Consider the following 17,799-nt stretch of genomic DNA (forward strand, 5'->3'; position numbering starts at 1 on the left):
AACGAAACATCTTTCCTTTCTTCTTGCAATTCAGATTTAAAAGAAAGACACATGGAACAACAGGTTAACTAAATGGAACAGAAATTATTGACATAAAACACTCTTTTACTGGCTCTGCAATATCAAGTCTTTTACACCAATAGTTTACCGACCATAATTACAAAATAGAGATTTCTTCCTCTTTCCTCTACTGTCGAACTTCCTCCTCAAAAAAAAGAAGAAGAGCCCATTTACATCTTTTACAACAACTTATATAGAAAAAACATAGCCTATGCCCTTTAGAGGAATGTGAATTGATTCAAATTCAAAATTTGAAAAGTTTTTAGAAGATTACTTTCAAAAATGCAAATAAGAGAAGCCCAAGAGATGTCTATCTCTTCCTTTGATCTATAAAAGTAATATAATCATCATGACATCATTAAGATAATATACATTATCTCTTTATCTCTTTATGAAAAAAATTTGCCACAGTATGGTACCGCTGCAGCCATTTGTATTATTCTGAATCCTTTCCATAGTCTACCTATGAACCAAGCATGATTATGTGTACCCCTGCAACTTCAAAAGAGTAATACAGTTTGGACTCTGAACCACTTTCTTCATAAGGCATTCACCATCGTGCATTATAAGAATCAAAGGAATGAGTTAATAGTGAAATCTTTTCAATCTTATGGTTTCCTTCTGTAACCATCCAAGTCCTTTTGCTTGATAAAGGCTCCACCAAATGGCCAAATGAGTCCCATAGATTTTGTTTATAATCTGCATATGAAAGATCACCAAGTAAAAGAAGTACATTGTGCTTGAAATTTTCCATATGCTTTAGAGTTGATCCTGTCCACTCTGTTTGGCCAAGGTCACCAACAACTGCAAAACTAATAGGAAACTATGACAGAGGAGTTTTGAAACTATACTCAGGACCATAGCCTCCACATCAATAGTAATATGTCTTATTAGCGTCTAGTGGTCCAATCACATTATGATCAATGTAGCCTGATTTGTAGAGCACGTAGGAATATTTAGTGATTTCTCCATTTGCCGAAAATATAAGTACCTGGAGATGTTCCATAATCCACTGCTGAAGCCACATCTTTAGATAGTGTTAACCATGTGATCTTCATATAATTTTTCCCCACCAAAGAAATGTGTACAAATATGTTTTTGATCAAATGGGCTCCTATTTATCTTTCCAAGGATCCATTCTGACTGTGGAATTAATAGTGGAAGGTGTCGGGCTTGTAGAATTCATGAATGTAGTGAAAGTTGAAGACATTTTGAGAGAAAGGCGATTCCTTTTCATGTGTGATGCTCGTTCAATCAAATTAGACAACTATTTACAAGCCCTTTGTCTACATGATTACCTGGAACTGGATCATCTTTATTTTCTGTTTCCTATAGAAAAGATGCATCACCATCTCATAGCTCTAGATGTGATTGCATTGACTAAATATGTAGCTTCAAAAAATTCTTCTAATTCAGGGAGCAATTCAACATCTGTTGGCAGGACACGGGTAAATATACTAGGCCCAATTGTCGAATCCCCTCTGTTTGCCCCCGACATTTGCATTTCTTTTAGTAACTTTCCTAGCACTCAATGGCACAGCCAAGGGTGAGTCTTAGCCAGCTATAACATTCACTCTTTCATGCTACAACTGTCGTTTGTGATCCATGTCGATCGCATATAACCAATCTAGGTGCAAGAAATTGTTCCTGCAGAAGACAAGACCAAATTAAAGCATCAATGGGAGGGCCTTTGATGATATTTCCAAGCTCTCAATGTGTCTAAAGAATCAACCCACCTCTGGTGAAGATTTTGATTCTGCTCTAACATTACTTCATAGAAAATGGAAACTTGACTTCTCCCACGAAAAATAGAAACTCGGCTTCTCCTGCGAAAAATAGGAACTTGAGGGAATTTTCCACCAGAGAAAATTCTTAGTGTTTGGGTCATTTATGCACAAGGTTGAAACTTTTATTACACTCTTGTCATCTAGTGATGATTCTGCTTCACCAATCTCGAAAAACGTATTTGGAATATTCCAGACTATATCAAGATAGCTATTCGGTTCTGATAACACTTGTGCATTAACCACCATCCCTACTATCACAGTAATATCATCTAGTTTTCCTCCTGTAAGACAAGAAGACTTGTAAATTTCATTCTGAGTAGCTTCTTCCATATTGGAATATCATATCCCTGTGTTCTAGCCTCCAAACAATAAGGTGATTCAAACATTCTATCCCTTGCATGTGTGCTTGTGAGATCTACTAATGCATGTGCTGCCATCAACAATGTGATATTTGAAGTAGATCATGATGTTCAAATTGCCATATGATAGCATGAGCTTAATTTCATTTCCACACAAGGTGTCATTCTTTAAAGCCGTGTTGTGAAAATTCTTCAAAAGATTAATCTTTCATACATCATTTAATCATTATTTGAAAAGAGGCCTTTTACATTATTAGCCTTAGATAACATGATATCATAATGATGCTTTAACCATCTCCAATTTTGCAATTATTTGAAACACATGTTGAACTCTTCTCAATTTGTATAGCTTTAATATACTCAAACAATTTTCACTTGTAAGCTCTATTTTCATAGCCATTGTACACATTAAAACTATAGAAATCTTGTCAACTGGATTGCACCCACTACCCCATGGAATGAAACCCTAAAATTTCAAATGCCAGACCTATAATTACATCAATCATGTGAGAAAAACTTTCATTAGGTCCTTTGTGTATGCCTAGAGATCACAGCTTCACAATCATTCTTCATCTGAGAAGATCATCAATGAAAACTTGATATCCTTGCCGGGTTAGGAGTTATTACTTACCCAACATGACGACACTTAAACCAACCACCCAACTTATGAATGAGAAGGCGAGAAAGAGGGAAACTCGACAAGGATGGCCTACCTATGAAGGACTTAGACCTAGACACGAAATTGACTTGAGGACTATATGACTCCAATATTGTAAAAAAAAAGGCGACTTAAAGTTAGGCAACAGCTAGCTTCGACTAGGGAATATGCACTACAAAGTGCATAGAGAATCCAACATCTCTGGTTAAACAAGTGCCTTTAGCATTGGGTCGTAGAGTCTAGACCAAAGAAACAATGAGAGGTTGCATACAAAGAGAGCAGAGGGATATGGAAAATTGAAAACATAAGCAAGAAAACAACCAACAACGAGAGCGAGAAAAGACTACACTACAACACAACAAAACTGGAAAGCCAAACTTATTTATAAAAGGTGAGGAGACCCCACCAGCAGGACCCAAAGCAGAGAAAAATTCATATGTGGCCATTTACAGGAAGAGAGAAATATGAACCTTTTTGGCAAAGAGGAGAATGCTTCGCCTGATTGTAGCAACATTGATATCCTCTGGCCACCCCTTTACTACTGAGTTTGATTCCAAGAGCAATTTGCAACATAGTGACCAACAGAACCTTGCCAAACAACCATGCCTCATCATATACTTCTGATTGCTCTATATTTATTTGCATACTATCTATCCTGTTTTGTGAAGAAGAAAACTCACTGGACTCTGAAAACATCACTAAATCATACTTACATCTGTTATCCTCAACCTTGTCACTTATAACAAAGATATCCATATTCAAATCCATACTGGCAGGATATTCAAGCAATTCCAAATGCACTGCTTGAAAACACTCACATCCGTTTACTCCATTATAACTCTCAGGAAAGATATCACCTTTCAAATCAGAATGAACATAATTAGAAAATTGAATAGCTTCTGGAAGTGAACTAGCATCATACCAATCATAGGCTTTACCATTAGCAACTTCATATTTCAAAATAGGGTTGAAATTGAAGGTTTCTCCATTTGCTACAACGCGCATCTAGACTGAGACATCTTCTTCATTTGCTACAGCAAGATGTTCATCTAAATTCACAATTTCAATATCTGGATTAATTATGGAAGAGGACTCACATATGATTGGCACCATAACTTGATTAAATTTTATTTCAAGATTAGAAGAATCTTCATTTATTTCTCCGTCTTGCTGCAGTACTTCATTTACATGTTCAAATTTTTTTGTCGCATTGATTTCTTCAACATTATTTTCAATAAGTTGGATATCTTTTTCATCCACACACAATTGATTAGCAACATCCAGCATTGTATCATCTTCAAAACAAAATGTTTCAAGAATCTAATCTTTATCAGTCATAGTGAAAAAAGAATCATCACTATTATGTTCTTCCATAGCATCAAAAATTCCATTTTCAAAAAGTCCATTAGCCTTAGAATAGTTTTTAGGAAAACACTTTGAAAAATCATCCACATTCTTTTCATTCGATTCACATCTTTCATCGACACAAGGAAACAAAAACATAGATACATCTTCAATTTTGTTTATCTTTTCTTTTTGATCTTCAAAAATCTCTACAGGCTGAAAACATTCTTTTTGCTGGTGACTCTCCCAGGGTAATTCATTGATCCTTTCATCTGTCTTGTAAAAAGGTACTTGATCGTCTGAGGCTTGAGGTTTTTTCAAAATATCAAAACAATTATCTCCATTTATTTCTCTTTCAACTTTGCTTATCATCTCTTCAACCATATTTTCAGCTTTAGTAAAACATGACCTCAATTTCTTTTCAACATAAGACTCATCAAGAGAAGTAATCATTACTTTTTCTTTAAAACAAATACATTCTACCATGGGATCCTTGTTGACCAATTCTTTATCACTATGAGGAATACCTTCGTTTGCTGACAGTTGTATTTCTGGAAATCAGGACATCTCTTGTTTTTCAAGAATTGAACCACTGGTTGTCATGGAATCTTCATTTTTCTCATTAATTATATCTTCTTTGAAAATATTCTCTGCAGCCTTAAGCGATTCAACTAAAAGAGATGATTGCTCATTGTGCCTATGAGCAGTATTATCTTCAATCATTGATTCCTCACTCATTTTAACAATCAATGCAGTTTCTCTGGCTTTAATAATTTCATCATCTGAAATCAAAACTAATTCTTTTGCTTTCAATTCATGAAGTGATTTTAGATTCATACCTGTTGATTCTTGAGAGAAACTGAAATCCTCCATAATTGCATCTGAACTATTGATGGTGTGTTCTTGATATTTAAGTTCATACATAGGTAGAGTATTTTCCAAACTCTTCTCATTATATTCATCCTTAGGAAAGAAAATCTTCTTTTCAACCTCAAATGAAGAATCTAATGGTGCAATTAATGATTCCAAAGGAAATACTGTTGAGTAACAAGGAATAAAAACAACCTTTTCTTCTTCTTGTGGTGGTTCAAGTTGGAAATGGTTTTCATGCTGATTACCTTCTTCATGCTGATGGCTCATCCATGGTAATACTGAGGATGAAGAAAATTTAGGTTCTCTCAAAGGAGGGAAGATGGGAGAAGACAAAGCATCCTTTTTAGAACTCGCATCAGTGCTTTTCTATCTGAACTCCTAGAGAACATAGAATCTCTTTTCAATTAGCTTCCATGATTCTCTAGACCGATAATCTTGAGCTATACTCAAGTTGTTTCTTATGGCATAGCTGACACTCTCTTTAAATTTACTCCAGAGTTGTTGAAGCATAGGATCATCATCAATCACAATCTCTTCAACAGATGGCAAAAATCTCTTTTTATATTTTAAATCATTTCTTAGAGGAATTTGACCTCGATACATTTCCTGAGATTATTTGTACAGTAGAGTAATAGAAATCTGTATAAACTTCATCAAAGTAACAAGAAAGAGAATGATGTTACCTCCATCTCATGGGTCACTGAGTTTTTTGAATTGGTGCTTAAGTTGGCCTCTAATTCTGTATTTGTCTTTGTACCACAACAACCAACCTTCTAGCTAGTTCTCATTCTTTCAAAACTTCACTAGCTTTTTTGTAATTAGAATTATATCCTCACGAGGTTGCACCATTTCCCTCATGATAGGTAAAGAGACTAATTGTAAGCATTTTTCTTTTGAAATCTTCAATCATCACCAAGGTTCTATAATTAGAAACTTTATAATGCAATTGTTTCTTGACTTGTAAATGGGGTTCTTTGAGAACGAAGTCACCAATTGCTCAGGAAGCAATGAAAATAATGAAGCTTGAAAAATCAAAGTGTTCTTCCTCTTAGTCGCCAAAGTGAGGCATAGAAGTTGATACTAAAAAGATTGATGCTATTGTTAATATGCCTCCTCCTAAGAATATATCTCAAATATGTAATTTACAAGGAAAGATACAAGCTATTTGTTACTTTGTTTCTAAGTTATCTCATCAAACATTTCCTTTTACTTCCTTAGAAAGGATACCACTTTCTCTTGGAATGATGAATGTAAACAAACTTTTGAGCAATTTAAGGAGTATCTTGCAAATCCTCCTATCTTGCAACCAACTAAATTTGATAAGCCATTTCATTTATATACTTCAATGACTTTGAAGGCCATGAGTACCTTGTTAGCTCAAAATGATGATGATGGTAAGGAAAGACCTATACATTACATTAGTTAGACTTTACTTGCTTATGGAGAAAGATATACAGATTTGGAAAGGCAATGTCTTGGTGTAGTTTATGAATGTCAGAAACTTAGGTATTATCTTATAAATGTTGAAGTCAATGTGATTGTTAAATTTGATCCTTTGAAACATCTTTTCTCACAAATTGATTTCTCTGGTCATTTGGCAAAGTGGCTGATGTTCCTTATAGAATTTGATATTAAATTTCTCAAAAATCTATTAAGGGATAAGATCTAATGGATTATTTAGTTGAAGTTCCTTGTCCTCATTCAAAAACATGTTCTAATTCAATGGAATTTCCTGATGATAATATTCTCGCTATTTAACAAGATGATATTTAGGAATTGTATTTTGATGGATCTAAATGTAAGATAGGATTTGGTGTTGATATTATCTTAATTTATCCTATGAAAAGCCAATCCCTTTATCATACAAATTAACTTTTCCTTGTACTAATAACATTGTGGAGTATGAAGCTCTTATAGCTGCTTTACGAGAAACTTCATCCCTTAACATCAAACACTTGCAAATATATGGAGAATCACAATTGATTGTTGAACAAGTTAAAGGAGGTTATCAAAATAAGAATGATAAAATGACATAATATAGAGATTTGGCTCTTGATGTGCTTTCATAATTCTCTGCTTATACAATTAAAATCTTACCTAGAAAAGATATTCAACATGCGGATGCCATGACAAGGGAAACTTCTTTGGTGTGTCTTGAAAATATTGCAGAGAACTTTCAATTTACTATATAAACTCTTAAAAACCTTGCAATTTCTAAAAAGATTACCTTTGATTGTTTTAATTTACAATTGGATCAATGGCATTCTCACATTTTTCATTTTTTGAAAGATGGTACTTTTCCTAAATCAACAACAAGAAACACACATAATCATATTAGGAAGCTTGCAACATGTTACATAATTTTAGAAGATACACTTTATAAGTGCTCTTATGAAGGATTGTTATTAAGATGTCTCAATAGAACTGAAATTTTGGTAGCTTTGCGAGAAGCTCATTCTAGGTCTTGTGGAGGGCATTTTGGTGGAAAATCTCTTGTTAATAAATTACTTAGAATGGGATATTATTGGAAAATGATGGAGCATGATTCTTTTATGTTTGTTAAGAAATGTCCTCAATGTCAACAACATAGTAATTTGATTCATGCTCCTGCTCGTGAGCTTTGTAATCAAGTTTCTCCATGGCCTTTTAGTATTTGGGGTTTTGATCTTATTGGTAAAATTTCAGCACCTTCTTCTCAAGGACATACTTACATTCTAACCACTATAGATTATTTCACAAAGTGGGTTGAAGCTACTCCTCTTCATTTAACAACTACAGATGTTATTTGTGATTTCATCCTTAATAATATTATAAAAAGATTTGGTATACTTTTTGCAATAGTTTTGGATATTGGTACTTCTTTCAAAAACAAAGAATTTGTGAAATTCTTGGAGAAATATTGAATTCAACATAAATTTCCAAATCCTTATTATCCTCAATCTAATGGTCAAGCTGAAGCATCAAATAAAATTATTAAATAGATTTTGCAAAAAATAGTCAACAAGAATGTGAAAGATTGGCATACTCAATTGACATATGGTTTATGGGCTTATAGGACAAGTGTTCATACTACCACTAGCATTTCTCCTTATAATCTCATTTATGGTACTGACACAATTATGCCTTTGGAATTAGAAATACCTTCTTTGCATGTTTCATTTCATGGGATAATTGACAAAGACACTTTTTGAGAACAATGTTTACAAGAGTTAGAAATGTTAGATGAACAATGAATACATGCATTAGAACATATAATTTTTTATCATAAATCTTTACAGAAGCAATATAATCATAAGGTAATTGAATGAACATTTTCAATTGGTGATTTAGTTTTATATGAAAATCAATGAAATGTGAATGCTTTACTTGGTGAAAAAGGAAAGTTTAGCCCTAATCGGCTTGGACCTTTTGTTGTTATTGAAGATTTTGGTTTAGCTGCTTATAAACTTGTTGATATGGATGGTGTTTCTTTTTAAAAAACCTATTAATATTATGCATCTTAAATATTATTATCCTTAATTTTACTCTTTCTTTTCTTCTGCATTTATATATTCCTTATAGATATTGTTTTATGGGTTATGTAGTTTTAGCAAACTTACATATAGAATATATTTATGCATTTTCTTTCTTTCTATTAAGTTTTATATCAAACATGGAACTAAATAGTACAAAAAGTTTTTCATTCATCACAAAGTGATTTAAGTTTTGATACATATGTGACTAATGGCCCTATCTATCACTATGCATATCACTGCACTCTGATGGTCGATGACTGCTAGATCTCTCTGGTCTATAATAGGAACTAGTAGATCTATGTGTCTATGTATGACTCCTAGATATGCTCATACCATGTCATCACTCTCGAACACTTTGTAGCTTAGCTATCAATTTTTCCTCCCTTTCCTTGCACATCCTCAACTCTCACTAGACAACTGCAAAGATATCGACATTCCTGTCGGGATCTTTGTAGCCAAGAGAGGACTCTCACTTTCTCGCTGGTAGTTAGTAGGATATACATGTACCCTTTAGAACCTCAGATACAAAACTCCTCCACTGTGTTATGTTAGCTATAGAATAAAAGTTACATCATCAATTTCATACTTTTTTCAAATCAAATTACATATTTAATCATATTTCATACCTAGGTTTCCCTCTTGGACGTCACTAAAAGGTCTAGATGGTGGGGGCATGGAGTGACTACTCTCTCCATGCTCACTATGTCTAGGCTTCACAAGTGGTGTCTCTATGTGGGCGTGTGGGGCCATCGAGATCTCAGTGGTGATATGTGATAAATGTGTGCATCTGCACCAATATCATTAGTTGGGGGCATCTCCTTTGCTCTCCCTTATGCTCTCTCCTCTCTTTTCTCTTCCATGGGCTCTCCCATAGAGATGTGCTCCTCCTCATCTCTAATATCCTCATCCTCCTCTATTATACCATCATCCTAGTGTGTCCTCTCTGAAGCACTTGGATCACCTATAGGATAATCCTTAAGGAAGATAGGATGAGACCCTTATAGACTCTAGTACCTGATGTAATCTCAGCTCATGCCTGAGTAGGTCACATCTAAGGGTACCTCTATATCCTCTGTACCATTGGCATTACTATCCTCTATATCTATTATTGATGGTTGGCGTAGGGCACCGAGTCTCTACTGATATGTCATCAGATGTACATAGTGAGGTATTGCTCTAGGGACTCCCTATACTAGCCTAAACTGTCTCATCACCTAATAATAGTAGTATGACATCACTACATGATTCAAATGATTTCTAGTAGTTTTCACTATTTTGAGTATCTCTTTTGGAATCGTGTATCAGGCCACTCTATCATCTAATAGTATGGTCTCCATATCACATTTACAGTAGGAATATGGTCTAGAGATACTCTCCAAAAATCTCCAAACTGCTAGGTATTCTTTAGTAGATAAGCCAAAACTGTAGCTATGCTCACATCTACCATCACTGGGATACCCTATGGACGTGTACATGTAAAATGCTCAAACAACCAAATGTGTAGAAGAGTGCATATAGACAGGCTCTCTCTTCGATATCTCACCAACTAACACAACTCATGGTATAGCTAAGCTAGCATGTTGCGACCCCATGAGAATATAGTCCTCTTGATCTCCATTCTCCATATAATGTGAGTAAGCATTGTTGAAAATATGGAACCCTTCGAGTTGGGTAACACAACTAAGGATACTAGACCAAGCATCACTCTTCGTATCAGAGGAATAGGGCCTGATAGTATGGATTATAGAAGGACATGATCTGATCGGGTCCACATCTGTGGAACATGTCCCAAGCAACACTCCTTGTCTGCAAGGATCCCCTCATGTGCTCTCTATGCTCTAGGTTTTATGGTCTCACCTCAGACTAGAAGCCATAGGATCTTGTAGACATCCTCTAATGTAACTATGATCTCTCTCGAGGGAAGAAGAAAGGAGCATGCATCCTCATCCCACCTCTTTATAAGAGCCAATAACATGGCTTGATGTAGTCTGACCTGTGGTAGGATTGCTACCTAGTATAGCCCTAGTATAATCTCTCTCTGATGGTAACAAGAAACTCTCCAAAGGGATGCTCTGAGAGATGAACCACCTGTAAGCAAAGATGAATATCATATCAGTATTCTATGACATCAAAACTAAAAATTGAACTTGACTAGGTCAAGGTCAACCTCACTTGGGTCAAGGTCAACATTTCTGGATTAAGAGTGACCTTGTTGGGTCAAGGACAACCTTATTCTAGAATGAGTGCAAATATAATAGTCTATATCAACCTTTCTGGGTCAAGGTCAACCTTGTTAGGTCAAGGATGACCTCATCCTAGAATGAATGCAAATCTAACAGTCTATGTCAATATTTATAGGGCAAGGTTGACCTTTAAATGTCAAGGTCAACCTTGCCTATGGAAATCACATATTTGGAAGGTACATAATCAAAACAACAATAAACTCACCTTGGGAAGTGGTTGTCTGGTAGCTAGGCATTGTCACAATAGCTCCATGGGTGTCACTCAAAGGTCTTGTTTCCTTGGCATGTTGCTTCCTTGTTTCAAATGTAAAAAAGATAATAATGAGTAAGTATGGTTTTCTTTTTATTATTTATAGGTAAAAATAATGGTTTCTTTTAGAGTTTTGTCATGGTAAACTTGGATTCCTCTTGTCTCATGCATTTAGATAGATAATCACTCTTTTCATCATAACTTGAGCTAGGTAACTCCATTTTTGGTGCCATCAGTGGTGTTGGAAAATTGATTTAGATACCTAACTCCTTGACTCAATCTACGATGATTCCAAATCATTCTAGTTTGTTTAAGAAAGATGTTTTCAACAAACTACATATTCAATGCTTAGAGTTATCATTATCACCCTATTTTACCCTTCAGAAGTAAAAAGCCAAAATAAGTTGGGTATAAGGGGCTTTAAATACTTCCCAAATGTCATTTAGTAAGATTTAGGTGGTCTATGCATTTTCATCAACCTTGTGTGTTGCAGGTTCTAACAGTTTTTTGCAGGATCTCTACATTAAAGACTTGGCTATATCCTTTTTATTACTATGATGTTTTCTTACTTTAGCTTGATATTCATGTAGTGTCATATTTGAGCTAAAGTGGGGGTTGAATTAAAATGGAAGAACTTCCATCTTGATAGGTTTAGCACCCTCTTTTAGTATATTTATCATGATATATTTGCATTTAGGATGCATTCCATACTTGATTCCTTTGTTTTAGGTGAAATTAGGGTTAGGATCTCAAAAAATTTCCTTAATTTCTCTACTCTATGGCTCTATTTTTTGGTTATGACTTAAAAATAGGTCCTCCTAGTCTTTATCATATTTGTTATAGGACTTGGTGTCTATTCTAGGCATTTAATCTTGTTCCAACGTCATTTCTAGGTTTCTAGGCATCCTTGGAATTCCTCTTTTTTTGCTCTACCTAATGATGATTCCTAGGTCAACCCTGACCTAGGGAAAGGTCAAGGTCAACCATAACCTAGGTCAGGGTTGAGGTTGTCTTTGACCTCTCTAGGATTTTGATCCCCTTTTTCATTTTTGGTCTTGAAGGGCTCCGAAATCAGTGTCAGGCTTTCAGATTCAAATACAGTAGGGGTTAATTTGAGATTTATTTATTTATTTTCCCTCCTTAGTTAGTTATGTTGATTCGACCATAATTCAAAGTGAAATTTGAATTATGGGTCCTCACATTACTCTAGGAGCCTCACCTTGAAACCTCTATATAAAGGCTCTCATTTTGCATCTTTCTACAACTAGAACTAGACGACAACTAGAAGAGAACATGATCACGATAACTACGATCAAAAGATGATACTATGAAGATGAAATATTGCAAGAGAATGATATAGAAGATAAATCTATTGTGGATATAAAGCATTTTTATACCATTATGAACATCTATTAGGAGTAAGAAGGGATCCAATCTTCCTTGATCCGTCATTATCAATTTTCAGGCATTCAAAGATATAATCACGGGGTAGCAATTACAGATTATGAGTTTGGCAGGAGTACTTTAGCCTTGAGGGCTTGGTATGCTTTCTTAACTTATTCAAGTCTATGTGTTACTTTCTCATACACATATACATAAATATTCATGCTAGGGTTTCAATCTAGTAGATTTGATCTTGGCATTACACATTCAATACACACACACATTCTATTATATCTGACTATTCGTGGAGGTGGAAATCACCAAAATGGGGGTTTGACTAAGGAAAAACCCTATATAGCCACCCCAAAACCCTATTTTTAGATATATATAGGTGTTATTTTGAAGATCAAAGTGCAATTTTGGATACCCTTTCCGAAAAACTTCTGAGATCCGTGAATAAAATTTTCATCAGAGCAGAAAAGGTCAAGGTTGAATTTTTAGGGCATAGTTGTACCTTACGACACAATTGTACCCTGCCAACAGGGTCAAATTCGACCTCCCTTCAAACAGATAGAATATTTTTGGGTTTTCTCCATTTTGACATTCTAGTTTGTAATGGGTTGTAGATTTTCCAGAAACTACACACAGGTATCAGAAAATAGGTATTTTCATATTGGTTCCATTTCAAGGTATGTATCTCATCTTATCAAATTTCAAGTATTTTCATATCAATTCTAAATAAATTAATGAATAGTGGTGAATATCCAATGCATTGCTATAGATCCATTTTCCCCTTATTCAGAAGCAACTAATCAAACAAACAAAAATAATTTAAAAAAAATCCAAATTCAGATAAGTTGTAACCAAACTACGGTTTTCAGTTCAAGCTAAGTTACATAACCAAGCACATACAAAGTGGGAGCTTGTCATAAACTCTTTTTTATCAAGAAACCCTTGAGTGCTAATGTTATCTCTAAAAGTTGTGTCTTGATTGAATTTTACAATTCAGTCACTTTGATTAACATGGAAACACTCCTAGGTAGTGGGAAGTACCAAGGTTAGGAGTGAATCTACAGATTATAGGCTGGCTCCTTTTGATGTTTCACTAATTTACTTCTTCAAATGTTAAATTAAACTTGAGAGGGAAAGGGATAGAAGGATTGCTTGAAAGTAAATGGTAAAAGTAAAATGGGGTAATTCACCAAATATTTAGATGAAAATATTGCTGGCTTGACACGATGAAACACTTTTGAAAAACTAAGATGAGCACAATCTTAACCTCAAGAAACTCATACATGATTATTTCAAAAAAAGCATATACTTTAGACAAGATGTTAAAGGGAATGATAACATTCACAATTCCACGAAACTTGAAAGAAAGCACAACATCTTGACTTGCAACCTATATGAACATTCCAAAACTTCACTTGCAACTAAATTGAGAAAAAAACTCAGGGATTCAAAGAAAATCACAAAAGTTATATCAAATAAGTAAATTAAGTAGTAAAAGACACAAGAAGAGCTCTTGAACTATTCCTTTATTTAGATTTCAAAGGTAGTTCCACAACATTCATCAAGACTAACTATAAATTAAAGTAATCTATAGAGAAAGCATTAAGGATTCGTAAGAAATCTCAACAACACTATTTTTGCATAAAAATACTTCAAAATGAGATCTATTAGATTTCCACAATCCATATTAATGCTTTCAAATTTCCGAATTTGATTGTGCATAGTTTTTTTACATCAATGTTTTAGATCATACTAAATGATCCATCATCATGATGCTAGAGAGAAAAGAACATAAAAAAGTAGAATGCAGATCCACCAAGCTTTAAAGGAGGGGAGAAGGGGGGGGGGGGGGAGGGGGGTGGTAAGGGAGGAGAGAGAGTTGACATAACACATCCCCAAACAAGAACAAAAATAAAAATCAAATAAATAAGCCAAGTGGGGGAAAGGAAAGCAAAAGTAGACAAGCCAAACAAACTAACAAATTAAGGAAGCTAGTGAGACCATATATAAGCAAAGAGAAAGCGAAGGGGGAAAAGATGAATCAAAAGAACGAAGATGGCCCTCAAGGGCACAATAAAGAAATAAAAGAGTTAAAAAATAAATAAATAAGACGAAATGAGTAAAGACAAAGAAACAAAAAAATATAATAATAATAACCAGTGAAAAAAGAAAACATAAATACATATGTGCCTATGTATCATATTTATATACCTATCTGACATATATGTATTATGTATAAATGTATGATATATATATATATATATATATATATATATATAAAGAAGACAAGAGTGAAATGTATATATATGCAAACGTGCATATATCCATATATGTACATATATACATATATATCTATATATATAGATATTTATGTATATAAATATTATTGATATTTTCTCAGTTTTCTCCTCCTCATTTTATATGTATATATATACATTTGATCGTATATATCCATTTATTCATAAGTATGTATATATATAGTCAACTATGTATATATACATTATACACACACACACACACACACATATTATACATTTATACATAATACATATATGTCAGATAGGTATATATATGATACATAGGCACATATGTATTTATGTTTTCTTTTTTCACTAGTTATTATTATAATATTTTTTAGCTTCTTTGTCTTTACTCATTTCATCTCTTTTATTTTCTTTTTAACTCTTTTATTTCTTCATTGTGCTCTTGAGGGCCATCTTCATTCTTTTGATTCATCTTTTCCCCCTTCGCTATCTCTTTGCTTATATATGGTCTCACTAGCTTCCTTAATTTGTTAGTTTGTATGGTTTGTCTACTTTTGCTTTCCTTTCCCCCGCTTGGCTTATTAATTTGATTTTTATTTTTATTTTTGTTTGGGGTTGTGTCACATTAACTCTCTCTCCTCCCCTACGCCCTCCCCCCCTCCCTCCTTTTAAAGCCTGGTGGATCTATATTCTACTTTTTAATGTTCTTTTCTCTCTAGTATCCTGATGATGGATCAATGTAGTATGATCCAAAATGTTGATGTAAAAAAACTATACACAATCAAATCCAAAAATTTGAAAGCATACTTCAAAATTCCAGCCCCTTTTCCACATCTTATGAATCCTTATAAAGAGAATCATTGCAACTAGCTTTAGATGTGAGGGCACATGTCAAAAAAATATTGGAAGAATTAGAGATATTTTAGAAAGTTACATTTTACATTTACGTTCTACATTCTTTGCATTTGGGTAAAACTAGGAAGATGGTCATGAAATGCCAGGTGGTACTTTCTATAGGAGTGCATTAGCTAGTTTGCTACTTCTGTTTCCTTTAATCATCAAATTCTTCAACTGCCTCCATCAGTGTAGTCTTAACAACTACCTTCAAAATTCTACCTCTTTCTTGGTGGTTGTTCCACAAAATTGATTTTATTCTAATTTCTATCATAACCTTACTCTAACTGAAAATCTAATATCCCTTAAAACTGTGTTGCTCGAGTCACCAACCCATTTATCTGTTCGGTGCCAACCTGTGCCTTGCCCTATTTTTTCTTTATATCAATATTTCTACCACGCTAAGGTCAAACCTTAGCTAGCTACCAAGTGGGATCTTTGTATCATTATTTGATAAGTTGAACTCACCATCTTTCACATTCTCGTAGCTATATTTCCATGCTAACTAGGTTGACTTACGATGATACGATGTTATGACCTTACAACTTACTCTAGAGAAGAAGCCCTTTGTATCATCTCTAGAGGGGAGTACTAGCTTTATGATCTTATGATCGTACAAAATTAGACCCTTTATTGTAGCATCACAAGCCCTTGAAAATGGCTTCTATGATCATATGATACCTTAGTTGCCATGGCATCAGAACATATATTTCAGCCTCCTATGATCTTATGATTGTAGCTTTCACTCCTTTGGTATAGCATCTTAACTAATCTTCATTTGCCCTACCAGTTCACAATCATGGCTAACTAACCATTTCATATCTTTGGTAGTCAACATTCAGACCTCTATAATGTTACGATACTGTCTTTGTCATATCATCTTAACATCTCAACATCTTGAGTTTGTGGCTTCATCTTAACATCATAGCTTCCCTTCTCATTCTTTATGATCTTGTGATCTTGTCTCTATTATGCCATTGAGCCCCTTCTGTTTTGGTTAGATGATCTTATGATTGAGGTGAATCCATACAATATTGCAGCCAAATGATCACATGACTATTGTATCATCTTATTCTCCAACCTTTTGCCTTGAGATATCTTGGTATATTGCACATCTTAATTTAAATATTTGGCCTTCCTGATCTTCCAACATCATAGGACCGTAGCTTCATTTCTCTCTTCATTCAACCTTACAAAATGCCTCCACTTTGTAGCATCGTAAGGCTAAATATTTGCATGCACATTTTCATTTTACTTATGCTCCTAGCCCCACCTTGCCTTATCACTTTGACCCTTACAATATTATGATCATGTCTTATCATGCCATTGGACATCATCTATTTTGGCTATATGATCTTACAATTGCCAACCCATCATAGCTTCAAAAGTCTTGTTGAAGAACCTTCATGATGTCATGATTATCCCTTTGTTGTAAGATCATAAGTCAATATCTATACCTTTGCATCCCTTTGTTTTTATTATCCTATGATCACCTCATCCTCATATGATTGCAGCTCTTCATTTATGCCTTCACGATCCCATGACACACTATGTATCGTAATATCAGAACTTGAAATCTTTATTGTGACATCTCAGATTCACTTCTTTCTCCCTCATGATCCTATGCTCGAACAATCTTATGACCATATGACCTCATGATGAAGCATAGCATCTCACCATTGAAATTGGGCGCCTGTGATCCTATGATACCCTTCATTCACTTCAAGTCCTCTTCCTTTGCTTTATGACCTTATGACTGAGCGTAAGATCATAACACCTTTCTTTTGGCTAAATGATATCCAATGAGTGCATCATTCCTTTATCAATCAATATTCCTTAGAAATTTGAAACTTGCGATGTTGCAACAATAGGAACTTATAAGATGGGCCCACTTAGACACATGTTCGAAGCTTGTTTCCCCACTTCAGTTAAACCCTGAGCATTACAAAATCTAGCAAAGTGACAACTCTAGATCCTCACCTGATTGATGGTTGCCAAACAACTATAAACCCTTTGAATAGTCAAAACCTTTTCCCAATTGGAGCATGCCACCTGGTCAAGCTCTTTTGACACATATTTCCCACCTATAATCTTATGATTGCACGATGCTATGATTATGCTCCTATTGGGTTTAAGTTGCAATGATACAACCTAGAT

General features: G+C 34.5%; 1 pseudogene; it reads right to left on the bottom strand.

Annotated features, from left to right (window-relative positions):
* Positions 1-433: 433 nt before the first annotated feature.
* LOC149532996 (purple acid phosphatase 18 pseudogene) lies at positions 434-2,177 on the bottom strand (annotated as a pseudogene).
* Between the last annotated feature and the right edge of the window lie 15,622 nt (positions 2,178-17,799).

Source organism: Cupressus sempervirens, chromosome 10 (assembly GCF_028749045.1).
Source record: "Cupressus sempervirens isolate cs-2001-9-10 chromosome 10, ASM2874904v1, whole genome shotgun sequence".
Classification (NCBI taxonomy): domain Eukaryota; kingdom Viridiplantae; phylum Streptophyta; class Pinopsida; order Cupressales; family Cupressaceae; genus Cupressus; species Cupressus sempervirens.